Raw genomic sequence first — 14,840 nt, forward strand, 5'->3', positions numbered from 1 at the left:
CAACCCACCCCAGAGTCTTTTACTTTGGTGCAATACGCCAATTCCATTTCAGGTTCTATTTGTGTTTTCTCTTCTGATCTTGTTTTTCAACTTCTGCCTGAGAGTGAAATCATCCCATATTTATCCTTCTGTTTCTGACTTATTTCACTTAACATGAATTTTTCAGGGTCCATCCAAGATTGGCTGAAAATGGTTAAGTCACTGTTTTTAATAATATTCCATTGTGTATATATACCACAACTTGCTCAGCCACTCATCTGTTGTTGGACACCTGGGGTGCTTCCAAGTTTTGGCTATTACAAATTGTGCTGCTAAGAACATATGTGTACACAGATCTTTTTGGATGGGTATGTTGGGTTCCTTAGGATATATCCCCAGGAGAGGAATTGCAGGGTCATAGGGTAGGTCCATTTCTAGCCTTCTGAGAGTTCTCCAGACTGTTCTCCACAGAGGTTGGACCAATTGACATTCCCACCAGCAGTGCAGGAAGGTTCCTTTGACAATACAACCTCTCCAGCATTTGATGCTGCTGCTACCTTTTCTGATGTATGACATTCTCACAGGAGTGAAGTGGTATCTCATTGTTGTCTTTATTTGCATTTCTCTGACAATCAGAGACTTGGAGCATTTTTTTCATGTGTTCCTCGGCCTTTTGGATCTCTTCTATGGTGAATATTCTGTCCAAGTCCTCCCCCCATTTTGGGGTAGGGTTATTTGTTTTCTTGAGTTTGGCAAGCTCTTTATATATTTTGGTTATTAGCCTCTTGTCTGATGTATGGCATGTAAAGCTCTTCTCCCATTCTGTGAGGGGTCTCTTGGTTTTGGTAATGGTTTCTTTTGCTGTGCAGAAGCTTTTTAATTTGATGTAGTCCCATAGGTATATGCTTGCCTTAGTCTTCTTTGTAATTGGATTTGTTTTATTGAAGATGTCTTTAAAATTTATGCAGAAAAGAGTTTTGCCAATATTTTCCTCTAAGTATTTGATAGTTTGTGGTCTAACATCCAAGTCCTTGATCCACTTGGAATTTACTTTTGTATATGGTGAAATACAGTGGTTCAGTTTCATTCTTCTGCATGTTTCAACCCATTTTTTCCGACACCATTTGTTAAAGAGACTCTGATTTCCCCATGTAATAATCTGGGCCCCTTTGTCAAAGATTAGATGTCCATAGGTGTGGGGGCTTACTTCTGGGTTCTCAATTCTATTCCACTGGTCAGTGTGTCTATTCATGTTCCAGTACCAAGAAGTTTTGATGACAATGGCCCTATAATACAATTTGAGATCTAGGAGTGTGATGCCTCCAGTTCTGTTCTGTCTTCCCAAAATTGTTTTGGCAATTCTAGGTCTTTTCTGGTTCCAGATAAACATTTGTAGCATTTGTCCTATTCTCCTAAAAAATGTGCTTGGGATCTTGATGGGGAGAGTATAGCTTACTGCTATACTACTATAACCCTACTACAGGGGTTCTAATGCTCACCATTCTTTCTCCATACAGTGTACACCAAGTTGCTAGTTGCATTTGCATGTGATTGTTGTGTTGATGTCTGGTTCATGTAATAGATGCAGGAGAAACTTTACCTTGTTGTTACACATCCAGGAATTAGCATGGTGGATGGATGGATGAACAGATGGTTGAATGTCTTAATTGCCTTGATAAAGAGTCTCTACTTCAGCATTTCCTAAAATTTCTATATGAATACATTTGTTTATTCATTTAATGGATATTAACTCAACTTCTACTAAGAGCCATATTGCCAGCTACCTAGTGGAATACAACAATACAGGCAGTACAGCCACTTCTTCAACGACAGGAGCAGGAGAAGGTGGGGCCAGTACTACAATTACCACACAGTTGCAGGGTGTGATGGGAACTGAAAGGATACTCAAGTCAATCTGGAGTTAGGGAACATCCAGAAAGAGATCTTGCCCTAGTGAGAGATCAAGCTGCAGAAGGGGTGAGCAGGTATAGTTGTGAGAGGTAGAAGGAAAAATGATCTGTAGAAAGTGGCTGTTAGACTGGCATAATAATTCACCTGGCTAGCACACTGGCTTTGCCATGTGAATGACCCAGATTTGAGCCTGGCTCCTACAGCATTGAGGAAAGTGTTGTGTTCTCTGCATCTCTGTCTCTCTTTCTCTCTCTCTCTCTCTCTCTCTCTCTCTCTCTCTATATATATATATATATATATATACACACACACATATACATATATATTGCAAAAAAAAAAGTTGACTCATAGGGTTGGGACTCTGAAGGGACAGGGCTGAGAGGGTGGACAACATACTGGGACTTCATGCTTTCCCTTATTCCTCTCTCTTCCTCCTCTTTTTTTTTCCTTCTCTCCTTTTTAATTCCACATGGATCAAAAATGGGACTACAAACGGGGCCAGGTGGTGGTGTACCTTGTTAAGCGCATACATAACAGTGCCCAAGGACCTGAGTTCAAGCCCCTGGTCCCCACTTGCAGGGGGAAAGCTTCATGAGTGGTGAAGCAGGGATGCAGCTATCTCTCTGTTTCTTCACCTCTCTCTATCTCCCGCCCCAATTTCTCCCTGTCTCTATCCAATAATAAAAATAAATAAGTATATATATATCTTTTTAAAAGATAGAAATCACCACCAAGCACTTACTATCTGCCAGGCACTGAGCTACATACTTTGATGCCATGCAGCATTAACCTCACAGGACAGTCCTGTTTCCAGCCCCTCCCTTACAACCAGGACCTAAAGTATAGTGTCCTTCCAAAGCCTGCTGCCTTTCCCCAGGAGAGGCTGATTTTTCCCAAGAACAGAACTCTGGAATCACAGATCCTTTATGAGATATCATACTTTCCAAGTTTGGAGTGGGGGTGGAAGGGACTTTGAGCAGCAATGTGCCACTCTGTGCATCAATTTCCCCGTTTGGAAGTGGAGGAGGGACTATAATACCTCCTGTGTTTTGCTGGGAAGAATGAATTAGTCTAATACAAAGAAGTGTTGGGGTCAGGAGGTGGCATACCTGGCTAAGTGCTCACATTATAGTGCACAAGGACCCAGGTTCAAGCCCCTGGTCCCCACCTGCGGGGGAAATCTTCATGAGTGGTGAAGTAGTGCTGCAGGTGTCTCTCTCCCTCTTTATCTCCCCCACCCATCGCAATTTCTCTGTGTATACCCAATAAATAAGTAAATAAACAAACAAAATTGTCTAAGATGGTGGCTGTCACACCCTGAGTGCTTGATATTGGAAGATCCAGGGGTCAGGCAATAGTTCGCCTAATAGAATACACACTTGACCATGCACCAGTTCCTGGGTGCAAGCCCCTGGCCTCTTCATGGGAGCACCATGTAAAGGGAAATCTTTTTCGCTCTATTCCTCTCTGTCTCTCACCCCCTATTTAAAACTAGACTCCACCAGGAACAGTGAAACCATTTAGGCATGAAGCTCCAGTGGAAATCTGGGTGGCAAAATTAGTAACAACTTTTGGGGCACCATAATGCTGGCTGATAAGCAGCCCCTGAATGCAGTCCTGAGTTTTGTTCTGCCACTTAGTGACTGGGTACAGCTCATGCAGCCCTGTTTGATCCTTAAGAGAATTAACTGATAAATTAAATAGCATAAAGCAGGTATGCCTTCTTTTTTTCTATACGTTGTGTTACAGTGTTTCTTCTTTAGTCTTTTCATTGAACCCATTATCTTTATGGGTTTAATAGGTTTGGGTTTTTGTTTTATTTGTTTGATGGTAGGATGCAGGTTTATTGGACATGATTAAGAAAGGGGTGGCTCTAAGGTTCTCAGGAGTACAGGGCCCACCACTCATCCAGGTGACCAGTTTGACTCCATAGCCATTTGGGGTGAGGTACTTCCTGGCCACTATGTCTTCAAATTAATGCATCTTTAACTTGCTGAAGCCCCACTTCTTTGAAGATAGGCATCTTCTGGCAACCAGGGAACTTGAGTTTGACTCTGCACAGGATCTCAATCAGATGATGCTCCTTGTTCTACAGCTTGGTGCAGATGTATTTGGATGACTTGGAATATTTGGACTCTGCCACCATGCCCTGGGCTTTTCAAAGGCATCCCACATACTCATTCTCATTTGAAGTCTAAGACAGCAGGTGGTCAGGCAAGAAATGAATATCCAGTGGGAAGACTTCTCTCCAAGGTCCCTTAGGCAACTTGTACAGGCTGCAAACACTCCCTAGAAGGCTGCTATTTGCAGCCATTGCACATTGGGCATCATGGGAAGAGTCTGTGGGGTTGATAGCCTATGTTGTTTTGTTTTTAAAATAAGAGGTATTTACTTTAATGAGAAGTGCTGGGGAACTGAACTCAGGAGCTCACATGTAAGTCCTGTACTCTAACAACTAAACCACCTCCCCAGCCAAGAGTAGGTTTTGTTTTGAGCACATACAAGTTAAAACTGAAACTGGGGAAGAGAGGGTGCACCTGGCTGTGCATAGATGTTATAAAGAACAAGGACCCAGGTTCAAGTCCCAGGCCCCACCTGCAAGGGGAAAGCTTTCACAAATGGTGAAGTAGTGCTACAGATGTCTCTCTTTCTCTCTTTCCACCCTCCCAATTTTTGTCTCTATCTAATAAATAAAATATTTTTTAAAAAAAGCAACTGAGGGCAGGAGGTAGATAGGATAATGGTTGTGCAAACAGACTCATGCCTGAGGCTCCAAGTTCCAGGTTCAATCCCCCATACCACCAAAAGCCAGAGCTATTCAGTGCTCTGTTAAAAATAATTATATATATATATATATATGCACACAGAATGAAAGACCCATTTTGCTGACTACCAGAATTTTGTTCCCTGCCCAGACAACCCTCCCACTGACTCTCACCTGTCCTCCCCAAGCTATTACATGTGTAAACAGGTATATGGTACATATTTCCTGTGGGAAGGCAGTAGGGGGTACAGAAACTGTGGCATTTAAATTCATTCTGTCATCAGCTAAAACTAGTTAGCAATTGTGGGTAAGGAATACACCAATTCAAAGGAAACAGCCAAGAAAATTCAGGTTCTGAGGATTTTCTTGAATGTCCTTACCCCACTGCTTTTTTTTTTTTTTTTCTATTTTGTGGGGTAAGAAAATTAACATGTCAGCGGTGAGACAAAATCTCCTGCTCACAGGATGCTAGTATTTTTCAGTTCAGAGAGAAAAAGGAACAGGAACAAAGTTGGGCTAGGGTACTGAAGACAGAGCCAGGAAGGAAAGGGGGAACTGAGTTAGAGGCCTTCACTTTTTACCTATAAGATCCCCTATATTTCCCCTTTCATTGACCAGTTGGGAAATGAAAGGGAGAGAAAAGATGGAGGGATTTCAGCAAGTTTATTGGCTTCAGCTGGGTCATTGGCAACTCCTGGTAAAGAATAAGGTACAGTTCCTACATGGAACACAGCACCAAGCCCAAATCTAGGTATCAGTCACACCAGGTGCAGATCTTTTCATCTCTTTGGGTTGTTTGGTTGGTTTTGGTTTTTGCATCTCAAGACAAGACAAAGAGAAAGGGACCACAGCACTGAGGCTTCTCCTTCAATGCAGTGGGGGCCAGGCTTGAACCTGATGTCAAGTACATGGCAAAATAGCATACTATCCAAGCAAGATATTTCACCAGCCCACATCTCCATATCTTCTTCTACTCCTTCTCTCTCTCTCTCTCTCTCTCTCTCTCTCTCTCTCTCTCAGCATTGCTCAGTTCTGGTGGTGCTGCAGATTGAGCCTGGGACCATGGATCTCTTTGGGTTTTTTCACATTTTGCATTTATTCAAACATTCATTCATTCAACACTTTTTTTTTTCAAATATTTTATCTATTTATTAATGAGAAATATAGGAGAGAGAGAAAGAACCGGACATCACTCCGGCACATGTGCTGCCAGGGATCGAACCCATGACCTCATGCTTGAGAGTCCAGTGCCTTAGCCAGTGCACCACCTCCCGGACTACCATTCAACATTTTTTGTTTTATACCAGAGCACTGCTTAGTCTGGTTGTAGTGGTGGAATGGATTGAACCTGAAGCTTCAGAGCCTCAGGCACAAACCTATTTTGCATAACCATTATGTTATCTCCCCCACCCTGCATATTTTTGTTTTAAAATGTCTAGACTATATAGAAATGTGAGGATATAACCTACCAAGAAGAAGTGGCAAAATATTTGCATAGTGTGTTGCTTCTTGACCCAAGTTCAAACCTGGCCCCACCACATTGAAAGGACCTTCAGTGCTATGGTCACTCACTCTCTGCCTCTTTTAAAATAGGAGAAGGCAAGAAAGAAAGAAAGAAAGAAAGAAAGAAAGAAAGAAAGAAAGAAAGAAAGAAAGAAAGAGAAAGAGAGAGAGAGAGAAAGGAAGAAAGGGAGAGAAAGAGAGAAAGAAAGGAAGAAATAAAGGAGGGGGAGAAGAGAAAGAAATTAAGAAAAAAAATCCACTGAGAAATAAATCCTCTTAAGGGCTTGAGTAATGTTTCCAGACATCTTCAGTTTATATAACAGCCAACATTTGGAGTCAAATCCTTCTTTGTTTGGTTGGGAAACAAAACTGTCCTATGCATTTTAAGATGTAAGCATCAACCCACTAGGTGTCAGTAGCAAAATCCCTTGGTTGCAACAAACAAAAATGTCTGAGAAACCATAGTCCCTTCCTAAGACTTCATGCCCAAATGTGATTCCCTACTGCCAATATCCCCAGCACAAGGTATGGAGATTCCAGACCTTGAAAAAGACAAGGAATGGTAACCCAACCACTCCTATACTCTGTGCCCCTCCCCGACCCCTTAGCTCTAAGGAGTGGAAATGTCAGTAGAGGAGGTCAGAAGGTAGGACACAAACACACTTTCCACCTGAGCTTTCCCAAAGGAAAGTAATGACACTATTCATGTGGACGTGAGTGCTCATAGTAGTTTGATTTGTCACAGATGACACCTGGAAACAACCCAAATGTCTTTCAACTGGGGATTAGATCAGCATATTATAACAAAGCCATACAATGGAGTACTTCCTGGCAGTGAAAAGGAACAAAGTGTCCACAAGTGGAAACATAGTAGGTCTCACCAGCACTACATGAAGGAATAAAGGCAAAGAAAAATGTACACTGGGGCTGTGGAGACAGCATAACGGTTATGCAAAAGATTTTCATGCCTGAGGCTCCATGGACTCAGGTTCCATCCCCAGCACCACCATAAACCAGAGCTGAATTTTACTTTATTTTTTTTATACAAGTGCTCTGGTATAAAAAAAAATAAACTAATAAATAAAAGTGTACACTGCATGTGCTTACATCTCTATGTAAGTGTAAGAAAGTGAAAGTACTCAAGTGACAAAAAGAAGGTCATGAGTTGATTGTGTGGGTGAGAAGGCAGAGACAGAACCAAAACTCCAGGAAAATTGTGCAGGTGATAGATTCATTATCTTGATAGCAGTGATGGTTTCACAAGACAAATGGTGCACTTTATTTACTTAATCTTTATTTTTGGATAGAGATAGGCAGAAATTGAGAGAGAAGGGGGAGGTAAAGGGGGAGAAAGACAGTTTCAGACTTGCTTCACCACTTGCAAAGCTTTCCCCCTGCAGGTAGGGGATTGGGGCTCAAACCCAGGTCCTTGTACATGGTAACATGTGTGCTCAACCAGGTGCACCACCACTCAGCCCCTATTTATTTACTTGAGACTAGAAAACTGCTCTGTCATACCCAGTGCCAGGGAATCACCAGGTCCTCACACATGAAAGAAATGGGCTGTCATGACCCAGGAAGATACAGTAGATAAAACAGTGGATTCAGGAGCCCAGCGGATTAAGCGCACATGGCACAAAGCACAAGGACTGGCATAAGGATCCCAGTTCGAGCCCCCGGATCCCCACCTGCAGGGGAGTTGTTTCACAGGTAGTGAAGCAGGTCTGCAGGTGTCTGTCTGTCTCTCCCCCTCTCTGTCTTCCCATCCTCTCTCCATTTCTCTCTGTTCTAACAACAGCGACAACAATAACTACAACAATTTAAAAAAGGACAACAAAAGGGAAAATAAACAACAAAAAATGGATTCACCAGCATGAATCCTGAATTCAATCTCTGGCCATCACGTGTGCCAGAGTGATGCTACGGTTCTTGCTCACTAGTAAATTAAGTCTTTAATATATATATATATATATATATATATTAAATTATATATATATATATCACTTTAAAAAGTTCATTATATAGGAGTAGGGCGGTAGCACAACAGGTTAAGCACAGGTGGTGCAAAGTGCAAGGACAGGCATAAGGATCCCAGTTCGAGCCCCCAACTCCCCACCTGCAGAGGGGTCGCCTCACAAGAGGTGAAACATGTCTGCAGGTGTCTGTCTTTTGCTCCCTATCTCTGTCTTCCCCTCCTCTCTCCATTTCTGTCCTAACAACAACGACGTCGACAACAACAATAATAACTACAATAAAACAGGGACAACAAAAGGGAATAAATCTTTTTTTTTAAAGTTATGAGGGCAGAGCAGATAGCATACTGGTTATGCAAAAAGACTTTCATGCCTCAGGCTCCACACCACCATAAATCAGAGCTGAGCAGTGCTCTGATATGAATAAATAAGTTCGGGAGTGCACATAGTACTAAGCACAAGGACCACTGCAAGGATCCGGATTTGAGCCCCTGGCTCCCCCCACCTGCACGGGGGATGTTTCATAAGCAGCGAAGCTGGTCTGCAGGTGTCTGTCTCTCCCCCTCTTAATTTCTCTTTGTCCTATAAAAAAAAATGGAGGAGAAAATGGCCTCCAGGAGCAGTGGAGCACCGAGCCCTAGCAAGAACCCTGGAGGAAAAAAAAAAAGTCCGCCATCCCAGGAGGTTGCAGTGGCTAGAGCTCTGGAATCCACAAGGCTCAGTGCTCAACACCTGCGTGAGGCCCCGAGCTGAGGCCCCAGCAGCACGTGTCTCTCTCCTCTGGTCTCGCTCACTGACACGGACATTTGCCGAGTGCTGCTATGGTTTCTCTGGTCTTTTTTTTTTTTTCTTTTGTGCTAGTAATAATTAAAAAAAAAAAAAAAAGACTAGAGTTGTCAGTTGAAGCAGTAGAATCATGCAGGCAGAAAGTTCAAAGACGTGGTCTGGGAGGTGGCATGGTGGATAAAGCATTAGATTCTCAAGCATGAGGTCCTAAGTTCAAACCTAGCAGCACGTGTACCAAAGTGATGTCTGGTTCTTTCTCTCCTTCTATCTTTCTCATGAATAAATTCTTTTTAAAAATAAATAAATAATAAGTTCGGGAGTGAGGTGTAGAGAAATACTCCTAGGGGACCAGGTAGTGGCACACCTGGTTGAACACACGTTACAATGCGTAAGGACCCAGGTTCAAGTCCTTGGTCCCCACCTGCAGGGGGAAAACTTCACAAGTGGGGCTGGTGTCTGTTTCTCTCCCTATCACCTTCTTAATTTCTGGTTGTCTCTATCCAATAAATAAAGATAAAGAGAAATACTCCTGGTTGTTATGTTGATAAATGGAAACATTTCTGTGAGTGATTAACACATAACAAAAGCCAGGATCATGGATGGTTTTCATTTCCTCAGGACACAGTCCTGGAAGTAAAACTACTGGCTAAGGTTCCCTCTGGGACAGTCTCGGCTGACATGATTTATAATCATGCAGACTGGAAAACAGTGGATATCCATCCTTCAGGGAATAAATAAGTGTCTGTTTATAAATATACATAAATATATACTGTGGTGGCCTGGGAGGAGGATTCAGTAGATAAAATACTTAACTCTCAAGCATGAGTTTTAGAGTTTGAGTGGCATTACATGTGCCAAGTGATGTTCTGATTTGCTCTCTATTCCTTGCTGTCATTAATAAATTTTATTAAGGACATATGAAGACAGTAGATTAAACTATGATGAAGAGACAGCTGTCACAGTAGGATTTATCCATGGATTTTCCAAACACTCTAGTAAGGAAATTAATCCAGATAATTGTGCTCAGGTAGGTGATGAAAGCATATTGAATCCTCTTTCTTGATGTCTGTCCATGTCACCACCAGTCCTGCTGACACCATTGTGAGCAAAGGGTCCTGCCAAAAACTGTGAACAGAGAGGATGAATGGGCCAGGGGCTGAACAAGGGGTGAGTTGGATGGGAGAATTCATACAGCGGATACAACAGTATGTGTTCAATAAATGAGCAATGTCACAGGCTGGGTAGTGGCACACCTGGCTAAGCATGTGCAAGGCATTATCGTGCATGAGGACTCAGGTTCAAGCTTCTGTCCCCACCTGCAGGGGGGAAGCTTTAGGAACAGTGAAGAAGGTACTACAGGTGTTACTCTCCATGTTTATCCCACCCCCCCACTCCAATTTCTATCTGCCCTATTAAATTAAAAGAAAAATGACCACTGGAAGCAGTGGATTCATCATGTAGGCATTGAGCCATGTAGCAATAACCCTGGTGGTAATAAAAATAAAAAAAATCAAGCAGTGTCTACTTTGACATATATATCATTACATATCACATATACAGAATATACCACTGCATGCCACAGAGTACAAATCACTAAACACTTTATAGCATATAATCATCATATACCATACAGCTGTATCAATATAAATCTGTATTTGCCATACATGATATTTTTTTGTTTTTGAGCCACAGCACTGCTCAGCTCTGGTTTATGGTGGTATGGGGCACTGAACCTAGAAGTCTGGAGCCTCAGGCATGAGAATCTCTTTGCCCCAGGTGTCCAACAACAGATGAGTGGCTGAGCAAGTTGTGGTATATATACACAATGGAATACTACTCAGCTGTGAAAAATGGTGACTTCACCATTTTCAGCCGATCTTGGATGGACCTTGAAAATTTCATGTTGAGTGAAATAAGTCAGAAACAGAAGGATGAATATGGGATGATCTCACTCTCAGGCCGAAGTTGAAAAACAAGATTAGAAAAGAAAACACAAGTCGAACCTGAAATGGAATTGGAGTATTACACCAAAGTAAAAGACTCTGGGGAGGATGGGTGGGTGGGGAGAATACAGGTCCATGAAAGATGATGAATGACATAGTGGGGGTTGTATTGTTAAATGGGAATCTGGGAAATGTTATGCATGTACAAACTATTTTATTTACTGTTGAATGTAAAACATTAATTCCTCAATAAAGAAATAAAGAAATAAAAAAAGAGAGAGAGAATCTCTTTGCATGACCATTATACTATCTATCCCCACCCTTCACCAGGCTTTTTAAGACTGCTTCTTTAAAAATATCAGTCAAAGCAGTTGTGGGGAATGGCTCAGCCAGCACCAGAGCTCAGGATTTGCACTCATGAGACCCAAGTTCAATCCTGGCAGTAAATGTACCAGAGCGTTCATTGCTCTGGCCTATTGCTGCCATAAAATAAATATAAAAAAAAACTTTTTGGGGGGAGTCGGGCAGTAGTGCAACGGGTTAAAGCACACGTGGTGCAAAGCGCAAGGACCAGCATAAGGTCCCGGTTCAAGCCCCCAGCTCCCTACCTGCAGGGGAGTCACTTCACAGGTGGTGAAGCAGGTCTACACGTGTCTTTCTCTCTCTCCCCCCCTCTGTCTTCCCCTCCTCTCTCCATTTCTCTCTGTCCTATCCAAAGACAGTAACAACAACAACAATAATAATAACCACAACAATGACAAAACAACAAAGGCAACTAAAGGGAATAAAATGGTCTTCAGGAGCAGTGGATTCGTGGTGCAGGCACCGAGCCCCCACAATAACCCTGGAGGCAAAAAAAAAAAAAGTTTAAAAAAATAAATAAGTAAATAAAATAAAAAACTTTTTTTTCCCCAAAATACAACTCAAGAATTCTTCATGGCCCAAATCCTACCGGCTTCCCATTCTCCCTCAGAAGAAGATCTGGTGTCCTGCAGGATCCCCACACTCTACTCCAACCCAGTCAGAGACAAAAAAATGACTATCAAGTGGGTTCTATACCATCAGGTGAAAAGTGAATTATCACCCAGGATAACACATTACATTTAGTTGTCCTGTTTCTCTTTTATTTATCTGAGATAGTTGGTATATAGTAGTGTGCCCATCTTGTGTACAATACACTGATTCATATAATTTTTATGCCACAATGATTTAGTTAACATCCATCAAACGCAAAATAAAAGGAACGGACTGGGGAACCCTAATGCATCTAATAGTGAAGAGGTTCCCAGTGATAAGACCACAGTGTTGATTTTCAGTCAGAATGTAGAGAAGTAACCCCACAAGGCTGGGGAAACGTAATAGTTATACAAAAGACCTCCATGCTTAAAGCTCTGAGTCCCAGGTTCAATCCCCAGCACCACCATAATAAGCCAGTGCTGAACAGTCCTCTGGTCTCGTTTCCTGAAATTTACAGAGGAAGATTCCTCCCTGCCTTCTTCCAGCTACTAATGGTAGCCAGCCCTCCTTGATGGAGTTCCTGAACTTGCAGTTGCCTCGCTCCCATTTCTGCCTCCAACGAACGACATGGCTTTCCCCTCATGAATGTGCCTCTTACAAGGACACAAGTCACATCGGATAAAGGCACACTCCACTTCAGTAATGACCTCATCTTCATTTAATTACCAACAACCCTACTTGCAAATAAGGCCATTTGAGAGTCCTGGGATTATGATGCAGACAATTTTTTTTGGGGGGGGAGAAGGGCTGTGGGGGGAAATAATTCAACCCATAAAAACCAAGTCATTTAGCCTCAAGCAGGGGTAAAATGCCCAGATGCCCTCTTCTACCCATCTGCCTCTTACATGCTCACCTGGGTTAATCTTTCCTTAAGATCAAGATCATTCCCTAGAAATGCTGAGAAACCACAAGGAATTCTCATGTGTTTAAAATTAAGAAACCCACCGCTGACATTTGAGCCTATAAACATTCTTAGAGCTTATCCCTTGGACAGGTCCCTGGAATTAGGCCTTTCAACTCTACTCAGTTTCCATGCTTTTTTTTCTTCAACCTATCTCCCCTATTAAGATGTTATCCCCCAACGCAGGAAAATTATAGCACTAATGATGCTGCCAAAAATAACTGAGCATTCCATGGAATTAAAGACCCCAGTGTAATAATTTTTTTTTTTAAATCATTAGGTCTAAGTTTATCCCTGCAGATTATGTCCCATTACTACCAACAAAGAATTTCAAGGCGTGATATGTCTGGCATCAGGGGACCCTGGACATGACGTTAGCCAAGAGTGGCAAAGCCTGGAGAAAGTCAGATTTTTATCACCAGCCCAAGTCTCACCAAGCCTCTCTTGCACGGGGTGGTCTGCAGAATTCAGAGAAGCTAATGTGGGATTCATCTGGAAAGGGAATCTAAGGTTTACTGAGGTCTGAGGTAAAATAAGTCAACAACTTATCAATGAGCCATAGCTACCCTTGGGGCTAGAGCTCATCCAGGCACTGAAGCATTGAAATTCTGAAAGCAAATCTTCCTTATCTCCAACTAAGGGGAAACACCCTCCAGCCCACTGAGCTTCGACTGCTAGGGACTGCTATGCCAAGGTTCCCTCACCTGGGAAAATATGATTAAAGAAAACTCAGACTACCTTTCTCTTGGGGGAGGGGGGTGTCAATGGTAGCTTGCTTCCAAGGTCCCCTACTACTTCCTTCTAGAAGTAAAGTCAAGTGAGCTGCCACTCACCACCCTACTCTATACCCCAGCAAAAGGAAAAGATGGGAGAGAAACTCTGAAGTTCTGCAGAGAAGCAGCAACCTCTACAGAAATTCACAACAGGTGGAAGCCAAAGTTTCTCCACGGAACCAACCAATGGTTACCATTTTGAATCCCCATAACAGCACCAAGCCTGGGGGAAGTCTTTCCTATCTCTCACCCATCTTTGACCCTACTGTGTTTTCTTTAATATTAAAACACAGTCAATTTAGGTCTTTAGAACTTATGCTGACACTACAACCCGAGCCCTCCCCCCAAAAAAAGAATGGCCACTGTTATGGAATCAGTTCAAATGAGAACCAGACTCACCATCCCTTTCCTAACCCACAGGCTAAATTGTACACACATGGAAGATAAGACAACCATGAAGAGCTATTGAAAACACCCTCTTTCTGACCTTCCAGAGAACCTCCCACTGTGTTGTCTACAAGGTAGGAAGGCATCACCAAGGTGCCAGGGACCTGGCTGGGCAAGTCTCTAGTAAGCAGACTCAGTCTTGCTGAGAAACTGCTTTCAGAAATGGAAGTCAATTCAGACAATGATGGGTTTTCATTTAGTACCACTGAGAGAGGAAAGAAGCACTCCTCCTCCCCCCCACCCCCGCCCAAGAGACTTTAGTGGTGTCCTGTGCCAATTTGTCAAATAGCCAAGTGTACATCCATGATACAGGGAGAGGTGGGATCTTTCCTAACACAAAAAAGCAATGGTCGTCAGGTGGGCAGATAGCATGGTGTTTATGTAAAAGACTTTCATGCCCGAGATGCCAAAGTTCCAGGTACAACCCCCCACACCACCCTAAGCTACAGTTGTGCAGTGCTGGGTGTGGGAGAGAAGGAAAACACTGTCAGCGCTCATAGCCTCATAACCCTAACAGGCCCTGACATTTCTCATAGACTAGGATACCCTGCTTCAACAAACACACTAGAGCTCGATGGAAATGTGAAAGCAGGCAAATTCTAGACAGGACCCCAGAAGGGCACTTGACTTTCTCATGTTGCAAGCTCAGGTGTTGAGAAATTGTATACCTGGCCCAGGAAACCCTATGGCCACCCCATGGACTTCTTAGTGGGATTGAGAAGGACAACCAGCAAGGAAGCCAGCCCTAAACTCTGGCTCATGAATCACTTCAATCCTTGATTGACTTTGGGGTGTTTCCAGAACATTGTCTGCATTGCAATTTGGCACAGCTCTTAAAAACCA

The 14,840-nt window shown here is 42.8% G+C and overlaps 1 pseudogene; it reads right to left on the bottom strand.

Moving 5' to 3' along the window:
- Positions 1-4,130: 4,130 nt before the first annotated feature.
- LOC132542866 (small nucleolar RNA SNORA70) lies at positions 4,131-4,252 on the bottom strand (annotated as a pseudogene).
- Between the last annotated feature and the right edge of the window lie 10,588 nt (positions 4,253-14,840).

Source organism: Erinaceus europaeus, chromosome 1, assembly GCF_950295315.1.
Source record: "Erinaceus europaeus chromosome 1, mEriEur2.1, whole genome shotgun sequence".
NCBI lineage: Eukaryota > Metazoa > Chordata > Mammalia > Eulipotyphla > Erinaceidae > Erinaceus > Erinaceus europaeus.